Source organism: Carcharhinus amblyrhynchos, chromosome 26 (genome assembly GCF_965287045.1).
Source record: "Carcharhinus amblyrhynchos chromosome 26, sCarAmb.v2.hapA, whole genome shotgun sequence".
Classification (NCBI taxonomy): Eukaryota; Metazoa; Chordata; class Chondrichthyes; order Carcharhiniformes; family Carcharhinidae; genus Carcharhinus; species Carcharhinus amblyrhynchos.
Window position 1 is genome coordinate 36,214,090 of NC_137349.1, and position 18,830 is coordinate 36,232,919.

Genomic DNA, 18,830 nt, shown 5'->3' on the forward strand with positions numbered 1-18,830 from the left:
CCAGAAGCTCTGCTTTCCACTCCTATTGCAGGACTTGATGACTATGGAGGTATCATGACCAAGCAGTTGGGTTACGAGTCTGTAAACACTCCCTCAACAGCAGGAGAGTCTCCTCATTGGCCAGACTGCAGAAAGCATACCACTGCACTACATAATCATGGACCAATCCAGATTTTGGGGCATTGTACTTTAAGTAGGAGGAATTTTGAGTGCATTCAATTGTGCTCAGCTCTATTTTTAATTCGAAAATTAATAGAACCACCTCATTCTCAAAACTCTGCATGAACATGGAAACAAAAGCAGAAAAAATCTGGTTCAGTATAATCTGGTTTGTTTAAACCTAAGATGGAAGGAGTGGTATTGGAAAGGTATAATTGTAATGTCTGGATGTATGCACATGAATGATGCAGAGTTAAGAACTGAAATTGAGGAATGCTGTGCAAAGATTTAGGAAAAGCAATTCTGTTCTTAGCCCCAGCAGCAGAGATCACTAATTCATAGTGAAAGTCAGTATCAATGTTATCCTTAACTAGGCTGTTGAAGTCAACTCAATTGTCCAAGATGTATACGTTCATTGGCTGATGCCAGTCTTGGGCTGGAGCCTTGGGGAGAGAGAGTTATTAATAGTCTAGTATTTCAGATTACTACAATAATCCAGAGGAAGGATTCAAATGCCATTGCAATAATTGGAGAATTTGAATTCCATTTATTCAAACGTTGCATTTTTGTTGTTAAAAACCCAAATTGTTCAATATCTTCAGGAAAGTTTGGGACTTCAGTTCCACACCAATATGTTAACTGCCCTCTAATAGCCACTCCATTGTATCCAACAGCTATCAATGGTTCAAGATGTAGACCCATCATCACCTCCGGGCAACTTAATGAGGGACTGTTGCAAGTGATGCCCACATTCCAAAAATTAATGGGGGAAGGGATTGCAGCGTAATCCACTAAACTATCTATATAACTTGTTTCCTCTGGTTCTGATTACAATTCAGCAATTCCCTGACCCTTCAATAAAACTGCTGGGACCTTCAGTTGATGAGTTGTTCACTAAAGGCCCATTAGTTTGTCTAGTCAGCAAACTATCCACGGGCTTTACTATGGTCATTTGATGGGAATCTGATGAGCAGTGATGTCCAAACCAGTGTGACGTCACAGAACTCAGACAACACCTTCAGTCTCAGCAGCAATTGACAGTCACTGGCAGAGATTGGAGCAGTGAGAAGGTATACTCCTGTACAGTTCAACAAGGAGCAGCTTCAAAAACAACCACAACCGCCTCACAATCCAACTGTTAAATAGATGAAAGTTTCACCTGAATAGTAGGAAAATATTACGCTGCTTTTTCTCAACATACCATTTTCTACCTCGATATCTATCGCATTTTGTGCTTTGTATTTGAAGTGTTTGTACATTAAACAATTTTGTTTTACCCTAATTCAGAAGCCTCATGAAGGTAAATGTGGCCAGTCATTGAAGAGTGACTTGCTCAGCACTAGCAATGGATTTAATGAAGGTGGTTTCTGATGCGCTACCATCTTCAACAAAATCAACGTAAGCAGACTCAATTAAAAACAATTGTACAGGGAACCAAGCGTATTTTTCTTTGCTGTCTGCCAGTCAATGCTGCAACAAAAATGAGTAGAATGACTATATCTTTAGCTTCTGTATTATTTCAGCTTTTTAACCAGTTCACTAGGCCTGATGTGCAGGCCCACTTTTAAAAAAAATATAATACAGGAAATTTAGACCACAAACTCACTTAACCAGGAATAAATTAACCTAGTCAAATTCCACAAGTTCCCTGTATGTTGGCAGCACTCAAAAGCAGAGAGGATGACAGATGTTGCCCTGTTGTTACTGCCAACCTTTGAAAGAGAGATTAATTTTCTAGTGAGCATTAACCAAAAAACAAAATTTCACCTTTTCAGGCTTCAACAAATCAACTTAAGTAATTAATACACCAAACTAAGGAAAAAGTCCTTGTTGGATTATCTAATTAATGCAACAGAGATGATCTATAACCACACTGCGCTCTGACAGATGTGTAACAAACATAAAGGAACAGGTTGTAAGTTACATCCAGCTTTCTAGCAGGCTCACTCTAATTGCCACGTTGGATTGAAAATCCTTTGTATCTTGAGCAAGTATTTATTCCCCATTGTATAGCAGAAGGGAATTCTTCAGGAAGTGAAATTACATGCATAAATTGGAAATCAACTATGAAGAAAATATGGGCATGAGAATTTTACGAACTGATTTGATGCATGTCACTGGAAAACAAGACACTAAACTTGAGCTCATGTTCTCTCTCTGTCTTTCATACTCTGTTTTCCAAGCAAAGGTACAGTGCCTTATCTTATGTCCACCTATTGGTTATTTTTAGCAGACTCCTTGAAGCCTTCTCCTGGGCCCTGAGTGGACCGCAAGCTCTGAGAACTACTGCTCTACATTGTTCCAGGACTGTGGCAAGATGTTTAAATGCAAATCAACAGCTATGACACGCGCCTAACTGGGAGCTGATCTGGAGCCACAACACCCAGGAAACGGCTATTAGCTGAATATGTCTTCACGTCAGATACCATGATCAATGTGAAGTGGCTTGGGATCCTCAGTTTGAGGTTTCTTCGATGAAGGTTTCTCCCCATCTGTAACATAAGCGAGGTCTACAGGTGAGGAGATCCAACATTGTACTTTACATTGGAGCAATCTTAAAAACATTAAAAAAAGTACTTGATCAAGCATTTTTTAGGGCTAGGTAAGGACTTCATCCCTTTTAAGCCAGGTTTGTTGGGAAAGCATTTGACAAAAAGGGGGCAGGGATTTGTAGAAGCTCCTTTCGGAGATCATAAAACTCTCAGTACTAGCATAATAGTTCCAAACCAGAGTGGAAAGCGGAGCAGGTTGCAATATCGGGCAGATCTGTTTCTGTTCAATTTCTTAGTCTGTTATTCTCAGCTTGTTCATTTTCTGTGCTGAGTGTGTAATGGATCACCAAAATTATGGAAATAAGTAATCTCACCAAAGTGCAAAGAGTGGGGTAGGCACAGATTTCTGTTTGAATCTAAGGTTATATTCACTTGTAGACTAAGGTAACAGTATTCATTGAATGATAGATCTCAGAAAGCCACTTCGCATGCAATGTAGCTGAACTTTCGAGTGGTGCATCCTATGTTTGAACCAAAGAATTGAAAGAGCAATTTTGTGACACGATTGACAGAATGAGCTGATACTATGCCAGGATACCCAGATTGGTCAAGGATATGCAAACAATGTGTTCTTTATTCACTCAGAAACAAGCGTTAAGGAAATGGATCATGATTTTGGGCTATTTAAAGAGTCGGTCAATAGTTTTCAGCTGAGGTGCTTTTGACTCATGAAAAGTTGAAGTGTGTAGTGAGTTGCTGAGTTAAGAACATAAGAAATAGGAGCAGGAGTAGGCCATCTAGCCCTTCGAGCCTGCCCCGCCATTCAATAAGATCATGGCTGATCTGTCGTGGCTCAGTTCCACATTCCCGCCCTCTCCCCATAACCCTTAATTCCCTCTCTTATCAAAAACCCATCAACCCACGTCTTAAAAATATTTAGCGAGGTAACCTCCACCACTTCAACGGGCAGAGAATTCCAGAGATTCACCACCCTTTGAGTGAAGAAGTTCTTCCTCAACTCCGTTCTAAACCGTTCCCCCCTTTATCTTGAGGCTGTGCCCCCTAATCCTACTGTCCTTTCTGAGCGGGAAGAGTCTCTCCACCTCTATCCTATCCATCCCATTCATCATCTTATACGTCTCAATGAGATCTCCCCTCATTCTTCTAAACTCTAACGAGTACAAGCCTAGTTTATTCAGCCTCTCCTCATAGCTCAACCCTCTCAACTCCGGCATCAGCCTAGTAAACCTCCTCTGCACTCCCTCCAAGGCCAAAATATCCTTGTGTAAGTACGGCGCCCAAAACTGCACACAGTACTCCAGCTGCGGCCTCACCAATGCCCTATACAGCCGCAGCAAGACCTCCCTACTTTTATATTCAATCCCCCTCGCTATGAAGGCCAGCATCCCATTAGCCTTCCTGACCACCTGCTGCACCTGCAGGCTGGGTTTTTGCGACTCATGCATAAGGACCCCGAGGTCCCTCTGCACCGTCGCCTGCTGCAGTTTTTCGCCACGTAAGAAATAGTCCTTCCTACCATTATTCCTACCAAAGTGGACCACCTCGCTTTTGTTGATTGGAGGAAGGCAGAAAATAAAATTTGTTTGCATTGGTATGGGAGCAGTAGTTACAGGGCTACTTGTTTCATAGCCAAAACAGGACTTGTGAAGGAACAGACAGGAAGGGGAACGTCCGCAAATCAGGTGATGAAAGAGGGCTCTGTACAGAAGGGCCACCATTCCTACACTGCACTGAATCAAAAGCCGTTGGAAGTCTTACTTCACAAAGGTTGTGCCACCTTCTTTATGTGGGCCCTGAGCCTCAATTGGTCAAGGTCCTCCAGGAAGATAATAGTATCCTTAAATTGTATGTTGTTGGTTCCTTCCAGATGAGAGCAAATGTCACGTGCACTTCACAAATTGCTGTGCATAGAACCATAAGGGAAGCCAGAGTGGCCCTGTTTAGAAAAAGAGGGCACTTAATTCTTTCGCTGAAGATGAAAGGGTACATAATATTTTCTGGATAACAGGCTTCCTGATGTTGTATTTATGTGATTGCAGGTTCCCCGCATCAATGGGGCGTGATACTGCAATTACAAACTATCACTCACCCAAACCAGTTGATATGTGAACTTGGGAAATATCTGCTATCCTGGCAACACCCGTGAAGCTTTTATCCTATGACAGTTGGCAATTCTCATTGCCTTGTGGCCTGAAAAACGTAACAGGATAGTTGCTCAGGAACAACAGCTATTCACTCTGTGCATGGTTCATGATTTCCTTCTGCCATTCCACCACTTGTAAAGATGCACAAAGAAGCAACTTACCATCATCCGGATGACTTTGGCAGAAGCAGGTGGTACTAGTTCTGTAGCATTAAATGTCCATCTTCGAAGGTGCTGACATGATGGTTACATGCTGGTCCTCTGCGAGTGCCTTCGATTACAGCCTTCTCCTTCAAGAGCGGACAGACTGTGTTAATGGGCTTGGGTGAAGTGTTTGCTATAGCTGAACTGCGTACATTCAGAGGGTGAGATGTGATATGCAGCTGTGAGGAGAGGTCATTAATTGTTTTTCCAGCACCGCTGCCATTTTGTCAAAATTATACTTCGTGCATAAACAATCCTTGTCATGTGCTCACATTCCTTGCAGATATTCAGGCTTCCTGCCCGACTTCCCTTCTTCTCTGGCATCGTTAAAGCTGAGAGTCCTTTCCTTCATCTGGTATGCCAATATCTTTCTCCATCAGTGTTCCAAGTAATTCTTCAGTAGCAGGCTGTGCATTGCTGCAATTTCCCTTAGAGATAACACCTTTTAAAATGGAAGGTTACCTCAAGCACATACTTTCTTCACAAGGGTGTTTGGTCCCCTATAATGTGTCAAGGAAACTGAGAGCACATTGGAGTCCAGTGCAGCGCCATCAGAGAAATGACGATGATGCACAAATTTTACTTGTTACCCACCTTGTTTCCAACAGGATCCCATTCCCAAAAATTGGGCAAACTAATTTTTCGCCCAATGCTTCTGTTTATAAAATTAAGGACTGTGTGTGCACTTTTAACAATCTTCTCAACTTGTGTGTCCATCTTCAAATATTAGTGCACGTAAGTCCCAGATGTCTGTTTCTGGATGCCCTTTAGTTCTGTATCATTTACTTTATCGTTATGATGCCTCTCTCATTCTTGCTACAAAAATGTACCGTTTCACCCTTCTGTCATCTGCCAGGTTCATGATCACTTCGCAGTCTCCCTATGTCCTTAAAGTCTCTTAATTTCCTCCTCACTGCTACATTTGAGTTTCCTGTCATCTGCATATAGGGCAGTTGTCACAAAACTGGCCTCTGGGGAACACCACTGCATACTCCCCTCCTGTTCCCACGGTGTCACTGCCACTATAATTTCATGAGCTTCAATTATACTAATAGGTCTGTTATGTGATATTTTATCAAACACCTTTAGAAAGTCTATACATGAATCAAATATCCCACCTTGATCAACTCTCTCCATTACTTTACAGAACAAAGCAATCAAGTTAGCCCAACACATTTGGTCTTTAACAAACCCATGCTGATTTAGTTATTAATCCATATTTTTCCACGTGAGAATTAATTTTGTGCTGACTGGTGTGTAATTGCTTACATCTCTCTCCTTTTTTGAACATCATCATGAGCAGTTGCAATTCACAAGTTCTCTGGCACTGTTTCCAGACCGAGAGAATTGCAAGATCACAGCCAACGTCTCTGCAATCGCCAATGTTACTGCAACTACCAATGTTACTTCCCTCAACAACCCAAGATGCATCCACTCACAACGCTGACTTGCTACGTTGAACATTGCCAACCTTATAAGTAGCTAATCTTTACTTTATTCACATCAATTATTTTGTTTACTACCTCTTCTTTAGCTGTGGCATTAATGGCATCATCTTCTTTAATGAAAGTGATTTGGTATTGCAACCATGCCCCTTGCTCCATGAGATATAACACCCTTTTGGTCACTAATTGGTTTATGACATTGCATTAGCAATCCAGGTTATGCATTCAAATCCCATAAAAGCAAGTTGGAAAACTGAATTGACTTAAGTGGAAGTAGAAAAAAAAGCCTTGAAACATGTTAATTAAGGGGGTTTTCACAATAGCTTCATTGCAGTGTTAATGCAAGCCTACTTGTGACACTAACAAATAAACTTTAACTTTAGAAATACGTTAATTAAGCTAGGAATAAGCCGACTCATATCTTAAATGAGAATTTCTACCCAGTGTGTGTCCATGGCAATTATTTATAGCAGCATCAAAAACTGGACGCATGAACTATCTTGGTTGTCATTGCACAATGGGAAAATTTATTAAAAGGTGATCTGCCATCTGCTAAATTTTTGCCTCGGATTCCAGCAAGAATTCAACTCACGATCACTGGTTTACAAAACTAGTAGGCTAACCGCTGAGCAATGAAGCTAACAAGGTACCAAATTTCACAGATGGGAAGATCATACCATTATCAGACTTAAAAAAAAGACTATGTATGGAGTATGGCAAATCATATTCCATACACAGCTGGATCATTGAAGAGGCTTTCCCACAAAGTTGTATTTCCTGTTCTTTTTGTGTCAAGCTTTTCTATTTGGGAGTGTGGGGGGGGGGGGTGGTGGAGCTATGCTGTGGCAGTCAGGTGATTGGGTTTTTTTTCCTTTGGACTTTCAGTTTCTTTTTGGGCAGACTGTGGTTTGAAAACAGTTGAGCAGCAAGCTAAGGAGCAGTCTCTTTCTCTTCCTTTTTTTTCTCTTTGGTTTGATTCTGCCTTGAAGAAGCTGTGTTTTGGGAAATAGATTTGACTACAATCTCTCTGAATTTCTTCACAAGGGAGTTTCAGCATTCAACCCAGGAGACTGGATTCCTGTAACAAGTGGGCATTAACCTATGCTATATTGTTTGTTTGGAGGATTTTGTGTATTGGAAGTTGGTTTTGGTTGGAACACATTAGAGATATTCTTTAAGAGTTATACGTTATCGTGGATGTTGTGTTTCTTGTTTGTAATGGTTAAAAGGTTTTGCTAAGTGTCTTACTATACATATCAACAATATTCTTAATTAAACTTTGTTTTGATAAAAGCTCTTCTTGGGTCAGTGGAAATACACCTGAAGTGAAACCTTTCATGCTCATCCTCGCCAAATTCAACGTAAAACATTACAGGTTAGGCAAGCTTCACAGAACACCTTGGAGTATCCAACCTGACTTTTAACAATTGGCAAAAACCATTAGCAGTAAATAACTGTTTTATATTTTATGATCAAGAATGCATTGGATGAATGAGCGTTGGAAGCAGATTCAGTAGTACCTTCCAAAGCGCTATTGGCAGCATGGTGGCAAAGTGGTCAGCACTGCTGCCTCTCAGTGCCAGGGATCCAGGTTTGATTCTGTCTTGGGGTGACTGTGTGGCGTTTGCATGTTCTCCCCATGTCTGTGTGGGTTTCCTTTGTGTGCTCCAGTTTGTTCCCACAGTCCAAAAATGTGCAGGTTAGTTGGATTGGCCATGCTAAATTGCATCTTAGTGTACAAAAGATGTGAAGTTGGTGAAATAGCCATGGTAAATGCATGGGATTAAGGGGATAGGGCAGGTAGAGTGGCCTGGGTGGCATGCTCTTTTGGAGGGTTAGTGCAGAGTCGATTGATCGATGGCCATCTTCTGCACTGTAGGGAGTCCATGGTTCTATAGGATAGACACTCAAATAGGACAAATATTGGAAAAGAGCGAATTGGCACAAAGGGTCAGGGAACCTCCAGTACTGTACGATTCTGGCCTATGAAAAGCAATCACTCTTTAATTAGATAATTTAGCTACTGAGTGAATTTTTCACATAAATAGTTAAAACCTCATTGTGAAAAACTCTCAGCTGAAAATTGCTTCTCTGCCATTTATTGAGCTGAAATATTGCCCAAAATATGTGCTTTCACTAAATGTTGTATATTTCACAACATAAACAAGTCTACCTAATGAATTGTCTTGTGTCTTGTCATGCCTTTATCAAAGCTTTGTTGGAAGTTCTCAACATGTCCCACTAATCTGGGTTTGACCTTTTACTCGACTTACAAACTAATGAGCTGAATTTGCTTCTGAGTTTTTTCTTACATAAGTGTATGCATCTGTGAGGGAAGAAAGACACTGGTTTTGATGATGCATTTCTATAGCTTTTATTTTATCTATGAATATCAGAACTTATACTAACAGTAGATGAAAGGAAATAATTCCTTATGTTAACGCTAGTTAAAATCAAAAGAAGTTGAATGTTGAGAACAATCCCACCTGTTTTTACTGACACTAGTTGATTATGAGAGACACATATATAAAATACATCTTCCTTATTTTGTTTTAAAAATAGTTACATTTTCAAAGAAAACACAGCAGGAGAGAACTAGAAGAGACAGGACAAGGGAACTAGCTTGAGTGAGCAGGCCCCAAAGAACAGCATAAAGGGGTGGGGCGCGTGATTAGTCCAAAAGAGTACGAGTTAGGGAATCATGGTGAAAGGGAAGGAGAGATAGTAATGGGAATCTGAATAAACGGGCAATATAGTGGAAGTGACTGAATGAAGGAGTTGCTGAAGGAGACGTGTTTACGACAATCCCACTTCACGCCAGACAATCGTTACATACCACTCTGAAGGAACAAACAAAATGCAAGCAGAGGAAAAGAGAGACTGTTAAGCAGAGAGAAACATGAGAAGAGCCAGAGAGAGAGACAGAAGCAGACAGAGAGAAAAAGCAATACAAAAACTACAATACAGCTAGGAAATAATTGATGTTCTGTAATTTAAAGTAAAATGTCAAGTCATACAATGAAGCAACAATTTCTCATAAAGCTGCAAACTCCAACTGTGAAACTCAAGTAATCTAATAATGCAACAGAGAATGAAGTATTGCATTAAGCTCATTGTGAATAAGTTTGGAGGCCTGGTTGACAGGTGAGTGCATAGTGAAATGGTGCCACACAGGTGCAAATGTAAGAAATAACAGCCATCACTTGCAAATCATACAGCTGTTCCAAACAGCACAATAATGGAGTGTCTTGGGACCAACGGTGGAGAGTGGAAGCCGCATCCAAGGCTGGATGCCAGCACTGACGATCCAAAGTTGTCTTGTTTTGTTGGAACACTTGTAAGTTATAAAGGGGAATGAATAGCAGGAGATGTATTGCAGACTATAACATACATTATGAATGTATATGTGCTTTTTAATTCCATCGTCATGTTGCTCTGGTCTCAATTACAGCTCAGCAACTTGCTGATCCTTCAGCAAAAAACTACTTGGCCTTGAACAGAATTATCTACCAAAGGAGACGCCCCACAACTGGAGCAGCACAGTGGCTAGCACTGCTGCTTACAGCGCCAGGGACCCGGGTTCGATTCCCGGCTTGGGTCACTGTCTGTGTGGAGTTTGCACATTCTCGTGTCTGCATGGGTTTCCTCTGGGTGCTCCGGTTTCCTCCCACAGTCCAAAGATGTGCAGATTAGGTTGATTGGCCATGCTAGAATTGCCCCTTAATGTCCAGAGATGCGTAGGTTAGAGGGATTACTGGGTAAATACGTAGAAATATGGGGGTAGGGCCTGGGTAGGATTGTGGTCAGTGTAGACTCGATGGGCCAAGTTGCCTCTTTCTGCACTGTAGGGTTTCTATGATTTCTAACTCTTTGCCTGGCCAGCAAATTATCCATGAGTTTCGCTGGGGCTAGTTGGACAGTCACTGGGAGTCCAAAAACAGTGAGTTTCCCTATCCATCGCAGTTGTGGAACACAATCTCAACAGCTACCTGGTGGTGAAACCAAAAGAAAACATGCTGGAAGATCTCAGGTCTGGCAGTATCTGTAAGAGAAAAGGACTGATGTTTCGAGCCCAGATGACCCTCTGGCAAAGCTAAAAGGCATCGTAAGTGGGAGATATTTATACTGTTGGGTGAAGGGATGAAAGATGAGTTAGCCACAAAAACAAAGGGAAAGGCTGCTAGTGGCAGTCCATAGAGAATAGGAGGTCTGAAAGGCCAAACGGCAGAGAAACTGAAACCAGAAGGTAAACTGTGGCAGAAGATGATGTGGGGTGGGGGTGGGGAAGATGGGTGGGAGAAAGGTATAATTGAGAAGAAGGGGGAAAGAGGGAAGCAAAGGGGTGAAAAGAAAGGGGGATAAAATGGGGAGGGAAAGAGTAGGCGGGCAGAAAAAATAAAATAAAGAAACAGAAGGCAGAGAACAGTAAAAATTGAATAAAATGAAAACAAAGGGGTTGAGGTGGGGTAGAGTTATTCATCTGAAGTTGTTGAATTCAATGTTGAGACTGGAAGGCAGTAACGTGCCTAACCGGTAGGTGAGATGCTGTTTCTCCACTTTGCGTTGACCTTCACTGGAACACTGCAGCAGGCCAAGGACAGACATGGACATGTAAGCAAGATCATGTGTTAAAATGGTAAGCCATGGGAAGATCAGGGTTCTGACTGCGCACAGACCAAAGGTGCTCAGCAAAGCAATCATCCAGTCTATGTTTGGTCTCTCCGATATAGAGACCACATTGGAAGTGGCAAATGCAATAGACCAAATTGAAAGAGGTGCAAGTGAAACCCTGCAAGTGAAACTCTAGTTAACCTGGAATGTGTGTTTTGGACCTTGGATGGTAAGTATGGAAGAGGTAAAGGGGCAGGTGTTATATCTTCCGTGATTGCATGGGAAGGTGCCATAGGTGATGGGACAGGTGTTGGTTATAATGGAGTAGTGGACTGGGTTATCCCTGGGGGGACGATCTCTGAGGAATGCTGACAGAGGGAGTGAAGAAAAGATGTGTTCAGTGGTGGCATCACACTGAAGTTGGTGAAAATGACGGAGCATTATGCTTTGCATGTGGAGGCTGGTGAGGTGAAATAAGAACAAGGGGGACTCTATCCTTCTTCTGGGAGAGATGGAAAGGGGTGAGGATCGTGGTGCTGGAAATGGACCGCGTGCTGTTGCCAGCCCTGTCAACTTCTGTGGATGGGAAACCATGGTTGAGGAAAGAGCACATATTATTAGCACCACTTTGGAAAGTGGTATAATTGGAACCAATATGATGGAGGCGAAGGAGCTGAGAGAAAGGGATGGAGTCCTTACAGGATGTAGGCTGTGAAGAACTGTAGTCTAGATAGCTGTGGGAGTCAGCACATTTGTAACGGAGACAGAAAGGTCAAGGAAGGGAAGGGAAGTACCTGAGATGGACTAGGTGAAGGTGATGGAGTGGTGGAAATTGGAAGCGAAGTTGATGAATGTTTCCAGGTCTGGACGAGAACATGAAGCGGCACCAAAATAGTAATCAGTGTACCAGTAAAGGAGTTGTGGGAGGGGATCTGGGCAGACCTGGAACAAGGAATGTTCCACAACCCCAAAAAAAAGACAAGCGTATTTAGGACCCATGCAGATACCATTGTTACTCCTCTGATTTGGAGAAAGTGGGATGAATTAAAGGAGAAGTTGTTGAGAGATAGAACGAGTTCAGCCAGGTGGAGGAGAGTAGTGGTGAATAGGAATTGTTCAGACTTCTTTTCAAGAAAGGAGCGAACAGCTCTCAGGCCATCCTGATGTGGGATGGAGATATAGAGTGATTGCACATCCATGGTGAACACAAGGCGGTCAGAGCCTGCGAACTGGAAGCTGTCAATATGACACAGGTCATCAGAGAAATCCCGAATGCAGGTGGGGAGGGAATGAATCAGAGGAGTGAGGGTGGACTCAAGTGGGGCATGAGCTGACACAATAAGCCGACACAATGAGCCTACCAGGACAGTCCTTTGTGGATTTTGTGAAATAGGTAGAAGTGGGCTGCCTGGGGTTGGGAGACTATGAGGTTGGAAGCTTATCCAGAGCTGGTGGGGGAGGCATCCATAGGAAATGAGGTCAGTGATGGTGTTGGAGATAGTGGCTTGACGTTCAGTGGTGTGGTCACTGTCCAAGGGTAGGTAGGAGGAAGTATCTGAGAGTTGGTGCTCAGCCTCTGTGAGGTAGAATTCAGTATACCATACAACAACAGCACCTCCTTTGTTGGCAGGTTTGACAACAAAGTCGGGGTTGGATCTGAGGGAGCGAAGAGCAGAAAGTTCAGGAGAGGTTAGAATGGGTGAGGGGGACAGAAATATTAAGATGGCCAACGTCCCGTCAACAGCTCTCAATGAAAAGATAATTGTCCCTTTGGGGGTGTCCAACTAGAGGACACCCCCCTACAGTATAAATATCCCCCACCTTCTATGTCTTTTAACTTTGACAAAGCGTCATCTGGACTCGAAATGTCAGCTCTTTTCTCTCCTTACAGATGCTGCCAGAGCTGCTGAGATTTCCTGGCATTTTCTCTTTTGGTTTCAGATTTCAGCATCAGCAGTAATTTGTTTTTATCCAGCTACCTGGTGGTCCCTGGCACAGACAACTTTGAAAACAACTGTAACAGTCACATAATCCGATTAAGATTAGTAAGTGTTACAAGCTTGTACCGTCTGATTTGTGACAATAATGAAAATGTTCATTTAAAGATTTAAAAATGGAGTTCTTCAAACTTATTTATTCTTTGTTACTTCTATGGTTTTCTTCGATGGTCTGGAATATTTAGTGGCTCCAAAATGGCAGAGTTTAAAAAAAAAGCTTTTCAACAGACTACTTATTTTTCATGCAGTCTTCAGTTATAGACTAGTGCCGCTTGGGTGGTATTCTTGTGTCCATCATTTAGATAGGTAGTGGGGATGGGGAAGGGTGGTGGAGGTGGAGGGAACAGAACTTATCTGGCACTCTTGCTCCACATAGTTAATGGAAAGACAGGGATGATAACCAAATTAGGCTCTGTGGGGATGGGCAAAGAGCCTGCTTATATTCACTCTCTATCTACTTCACTTGTAAATAGATTGTACTTAACCAAGTATAGCAACTGACATGTGGAAGAGTCAGCAACTTCAGGAGGACAGGAGGAAGAGAAGATAACCACATTTTATAAGTGGATATTAAATACACTACATGAGAAAGTGGAAGCAGATTCAACAGGTTAGTTTGCTGGGTGTTAACGATGGAAAGATGGTAGGAGTGGAGGGCCTGAATGAGATCATTGTTACTAGAGAGGCAGTGCCCGACAGACTAGAGGGACTCATGGTGGACAAGTCCCCAGGACCGGATGGAATGCATCCAAGGGTTCTAAAGGAAATGGCAGAGGTGATAGTGGATGCCTTAGTGATTATTTTCCAAACCTCGCTGGATTCCGGGGAAGTGCCGGAAGATTGGAAAACGGCTAATGTTACGCCGCTGTTTAAAAAGGGTAGCAGGCAAAAGGCAGGGAATTATCGGCCGGTTAGTTTAACGTCTGTTGTAGGAAAAATGCTCAAATCCGTAATCAAAGAGGAAATAGCGAGGTATCTTGAGAAGAATTGTTTGATAGAGCAGACACAGCACAGATTCGTTAAGGGGAAGTCGTGTCTGACGAATTTATTGGAATTCTATGAGGATGTGTCTAGTGCGGTGGATAGAGGGGAACCGGTGGATGTGGTGTTTCTCCATTTTCAGAAGGCGTTTGATAAGGTGCCGCACAAAAGGTTGTTACAGAAGGTTAGGGGGCATGGAGTTGGGGGTAAGGTGTTAGCGTGGATAGGGGATTGGCTGTCAAATAGGAGGCAGAGAGTGGGTGTCAATGGGTGCTATTCGGATTGGCGGTTGGTGACTAGTGGAGTGCCCCAGGGATCGGTGCTGGGGCCTCAGCTATTTACCATTTATATAGATGATCTGGCGGAGGGAGCCGAGCGTAAGTTGTCGAAATTTGCTGATGACACAAAGATAACTGGAACAGCAAATTGTGCGGAGGGTGTAGAAAGTCTGCAGAGGGATCTAGATAGGCTGAGTGAGTGGGCAAGGACCTGGCAGATAGAATACAATGTTGGCAAGTGTGAGGTTATCCACTTTGGTAGGAATAATAGTAGGAAGGACTACTACTTACAGGGCGAAAAGCTGCAGCACGCTACTGTGCAGAGGGACCTGGGGGTCCTTGTGCATGAGTCGCAAAAACCCAGTCTACAGGTGCAGCAGGTGGTCAGGAAGGCAAACGGGATGCTGGCCTTCATAGCGAGGGGGATTGAATATAAAAGTAGGGAGGTCTTGCTGCATCTGTACAGGGCACTGGTGAGGCCGCAGCTGGAGTACTGTGTGCAGTTTTGGTCGCCGCACTTGCGCAAGGATATTTTGGCCTTGGAGGGAGTGCAGAGGAGGTTCACTAGGCTGATACCAGAGTTGAAGGGGTTGAGCTATGAGAGGCTGAATAGACTGGGCTTGTACTCGTTAGAGTTTAGAAGGATGAGGGGGGATCTTACTGAGACGTATAAGATGATGAAAGGGATGGATAGGGTAGAGGTGGAAAGGTTCTTCCCGCTCAGAAAGGACAGCAGGACTACAGGGCACAGCCTCAAGATAGGGGGGGGCGCAGTGCGCAGTTTAGAACAGAGTTGAGGAGGAACTTCTTCACTCAAAGGGTGGTGAATCTCTGGAATTCTCTGCCCATTGAAGTGATGGAGGCTACCTCGCTAAATATATTTAAGACGCGGGTAGATAGGTTTTTGGTAGGCAAGGGGATTAAGGGTTATGGGGAGAAAGCAGAAAAGTGGAACTGAGCTACTTCAGATCAGCCATGATCTTATTGAATGGTGGGGCAGGCTCAAAGGGCTAGATGGCCTACTCCTGCTCCTATTTCTTATGTTCTTTTTTTTAACAAAGGAAAGTGAATAAATACTTGATAAGGATAGATTTGCAGAGAAGTGGGATTGATTGGTTCACCTTTTCAAAGAGCCAACACAGATGGCTTGAATGGCCTCTGATGTATGATTCAATTATATGTGAAAGAGCAGGTGTTCAAATGAAATATGCAACACCTCAAGAAAGTTTGAAACCCAGAATTTCTCTTCTCTAGTGTCAGAAAAGACCCCAAATGAATCCTCAGAGAATGGGAAAACCAATTGGGCTGAGTTAGCAGAGGATGCTGTCCTATACTGCATGGTCTATGTTCCTACCGTCGGGTCATCCCGGCTTGTCCGAGGAGTTAGGAAGAGGTAGTACTAATCCCTCAGTTGATAAATGCAACATACAGACCAGAACATGCGAAGTTCACCACTCGGTCTATGTTGAGTTAACTGACCAGGGCCAGCAGCCAGAGAAACAGTTTTGTCCTTACTTGTTGTATCAAAACCCATCTCTTTCACTTTCCTCCCTGAACAATCTCATTGGCAGGGGATGGAATGTCTCTCCATGCCCTTTGTCCAGGCTCACATTTGAGCAATGCGCAGCCAGCTGGAAAAACAGGAGTGAGGATCAGGTTAGGCTCTGTGGGAATGGGCAAAAGGCCTGTTCATATTCACTCTCTAACTACTGCTCTCGTAAATAGATAGTACTTAACCAAAGTATTGCAACTGACATGTGGAAGAGTCAGCAACTTCAGAAGAAGACAGGTGGAAAAGGGAGACAACAACATTTACCCTCCACCCACTCCCTCATTTCCCCCAATTACTCCATTTACTAATACTGATCTATCACATCAGCAGTGGTTATGAAAAGTGACTATATATGACAAATATGGCTGATATTCCTCCTTGCTTCCCAAGACTCTGCTACATTGTCACGAATGCTTCTCCAGCCGAGATCCACAAATCTAAAATTCTCTGGTATTACACTGGCCGACGTACTTCCCTTTTGAATTCAAGGTAGGAATTCTTACTTGTGAGATCTGACGTACACAACACTTATACTAGCTGTTAGAAGAAACTTGAATACATGCATATTCATTAAGTGACTTAAGATGATGAACACATAAACACACAAAATATTTAAAATCATCTTCTTACCAGTCACAAGAAGTCAGCAATCAAACCACGTGGGCTTTTGTCAAATTGTTGATAGTGTGGTTCACAACGTCAGATTGTTAATCCTTTATACCAGCTCCTCTGATAATGCCACCAGCATTTACTATTAACACAATGCTAAAAAAAATTAACATTAAAAACAAATTAAATCTCAAAATTAATCAGACCACTTTTAGCAGTTTAAATTTTGAACAGTGCAGTTGATGACAATCTTTTTGTAAGAGATTTGTACTTACTGATCTCTTTCATCTCCTTCCTCCTACTTGCTGTCAATGTTTTAAACCAGCAACTAGGAATAGCCTGATGGAGGATATTTTGTGTAGATTGTCTCTCTCATTTGCGATATCAAGAGATTCTGCCCCTCCACCTAATACTCTATTCGCCACAAGTACAACTTATTTTCGATAAAGCGTGTGTAAAAACAAAAAAGGACAGTTCAAGGGGCATACAGCATCTATGAATGTCACCAAATGATCTTTCCTAGACAGAGGTAAGACAGAAAAAGTAATTTTAAAAATGCTTACATGCAATGGTAATATGAACTAAATCAGGTCATTTCCTGCTTCCATTATTTTCAAAATCTCCTCTTAAGGGTTTGCAGGCAGTAGCCACTTTTTATGTCAAATTACTGTGTTGGGTGTCATCACACTAAAGTTCATTTATTAGTGTCACAAATAAGCTTACATTAACACTACAGCGAAGTTACTGTGAAAATTCCTTAGTTGGCATATTCCGGAATCTGTCCGGGTACACTAACCAGCACGTCTTTTGGACTGTGGAAGGAAACCCATGCAGACAAAGGGAGATGTGTAAACTCCACACAAAATCACCCAACCTGGGTCCCTGGCACTCTGACACAGCAATGCTAACCAATGTGCCATCGTGTGGGAGATCATAGCCAATCCCAATTCTATTTTCACTTCGTAACTTTTTTGGAAAAGAGCTGGATAAGCAGTGTTCTAAGTACAAGTTTTAAACCACTTGGACCAGGAATTTACTGGGTCTTATCTAGCTGTGGAGTTATTTGGTCTCAGTACAATCGCAGGAGTGCTCCAAAGAACTTTTGGAATTGTAGGCTAGGGTGGAAAGCCCAGCATTCATTTACTAAAAAGTGGGAATTAGATTAAGGCATGTTTGCGTTTGGTTACAATGCTTCATTCTCCTCCTTTCATGGCTTAGATTAGAATGGCTACTTGGACAAGTTGCTTGATAACACTCATGACCCATAATCAACATGAGTCAACATGTTCAGGAGTAAGTGGCGGGGGTGTGGGGGCGGGGTCGTCCACACAACTTACGTAAAAATTTTTACCTCAATGCCAAATACTTTATGGAGCAAGTTGGCTATTAGATTGCTGGGGGTATGGATGATTCATCCATACAATGCACCTGGATTGCCAATGTATACTTTTTGTTAACCATATTCAAAGGATTGGGGATGGATATGAGGCTGTTGCAATGTCAAAGAACAAAGAAAATTGCAGCATAGGAATAGGCCCTTCGGCCCTCCAAGCTTGCACTGACCGTGCTGCCCAACTGAAATAAAACTGTTTATCCTTCCGGGGACCATATCCCTCTATTTCCTTCTGATTCATCTATTTGTCAAGACGCCCATTGAAAGTCACTAAATGTCATGATTGGTAACATCAAAACTTTCAATTTTAGGTTGTAATGTTATGTTCTCCATACCTGAATTAATGAAATGGCACAAATGCTTTTATCATTTTTGACTTCACGTGACAGCTATCATGGATACTACAATCATCCTTGCTGAACGTGAGAACAGGGTGTTAAAAATTGGGTCAGCATTCTTGCTTCTGGTGAACTTGCTGGTAGATGTGTGTGTATCACAGGAATATCAAGTGAGTACTTTATACTGTTGAAATCACAACTGAACCTAGTGTCCTGGTGCTATTCACTATCTAGCTTACAAAGAATAAACAGAATTATGCTTTGCTCTCTCCTCCCATGCCTTAGGCTTTCAAAAAATTGCAGGATTAAACAAAAAGCAGTTTCAATTCAGGAGACTGATATTTGCAAATTAGCTTCTGGTGATCAAACAACTAAATGCAAATTTCTTAATCCAGCAGGAGAGCTCAAGTTATCAGAACTGGATTTGGCAATGTAATTTGAACCAAGTACAAAATCATTACATCCACAATGACAAGTCATGGACTGACAGTATTAGGTAGTTTTCTTTTGAAAAATGACTGGATCTTGTCCAGTTGGATAGCCATTTAAGATAGAAAGGATAGTAAGCACAGGAAACATTCAAAAACCAATTCCTAAGCAGAGTGAG

At 42.4% G+C, this 18,830-nt stretch overlaps 1 long non-coding RNA gene across 2 annotated transcripts; it reads right to left on the reverse strand.

Moving 5' to 3' along the window:
• Positions 1 to 691: 691 nt before the first annotated feature.
• LOC145358813 (uncharacterized) lies at positions 692 to 17,806 on the reverse strand. Of its 2 annotated transcripts, none has more exons than XR_013889511.1 (3): positions 16,768 to 17,806; positions 16,514 to 16,648; positions 692 to 2,651 (listed from the first exon to the last, which is right to left on the reverse strand). It is a non-coding gene; the product is annotated as an uncharacterized LOC145358813 (long non-coding RNA). The 2 variants fall into 2 exon arrangements; XR_013889512.1 differs by lacking the exon at positions 692 to 2,651 and adding an exon at positions 8,639 to 8,790.
• Between the last annotated feature and the right edge of the window lie 1,024 nt (positions 17,807 to 18,830).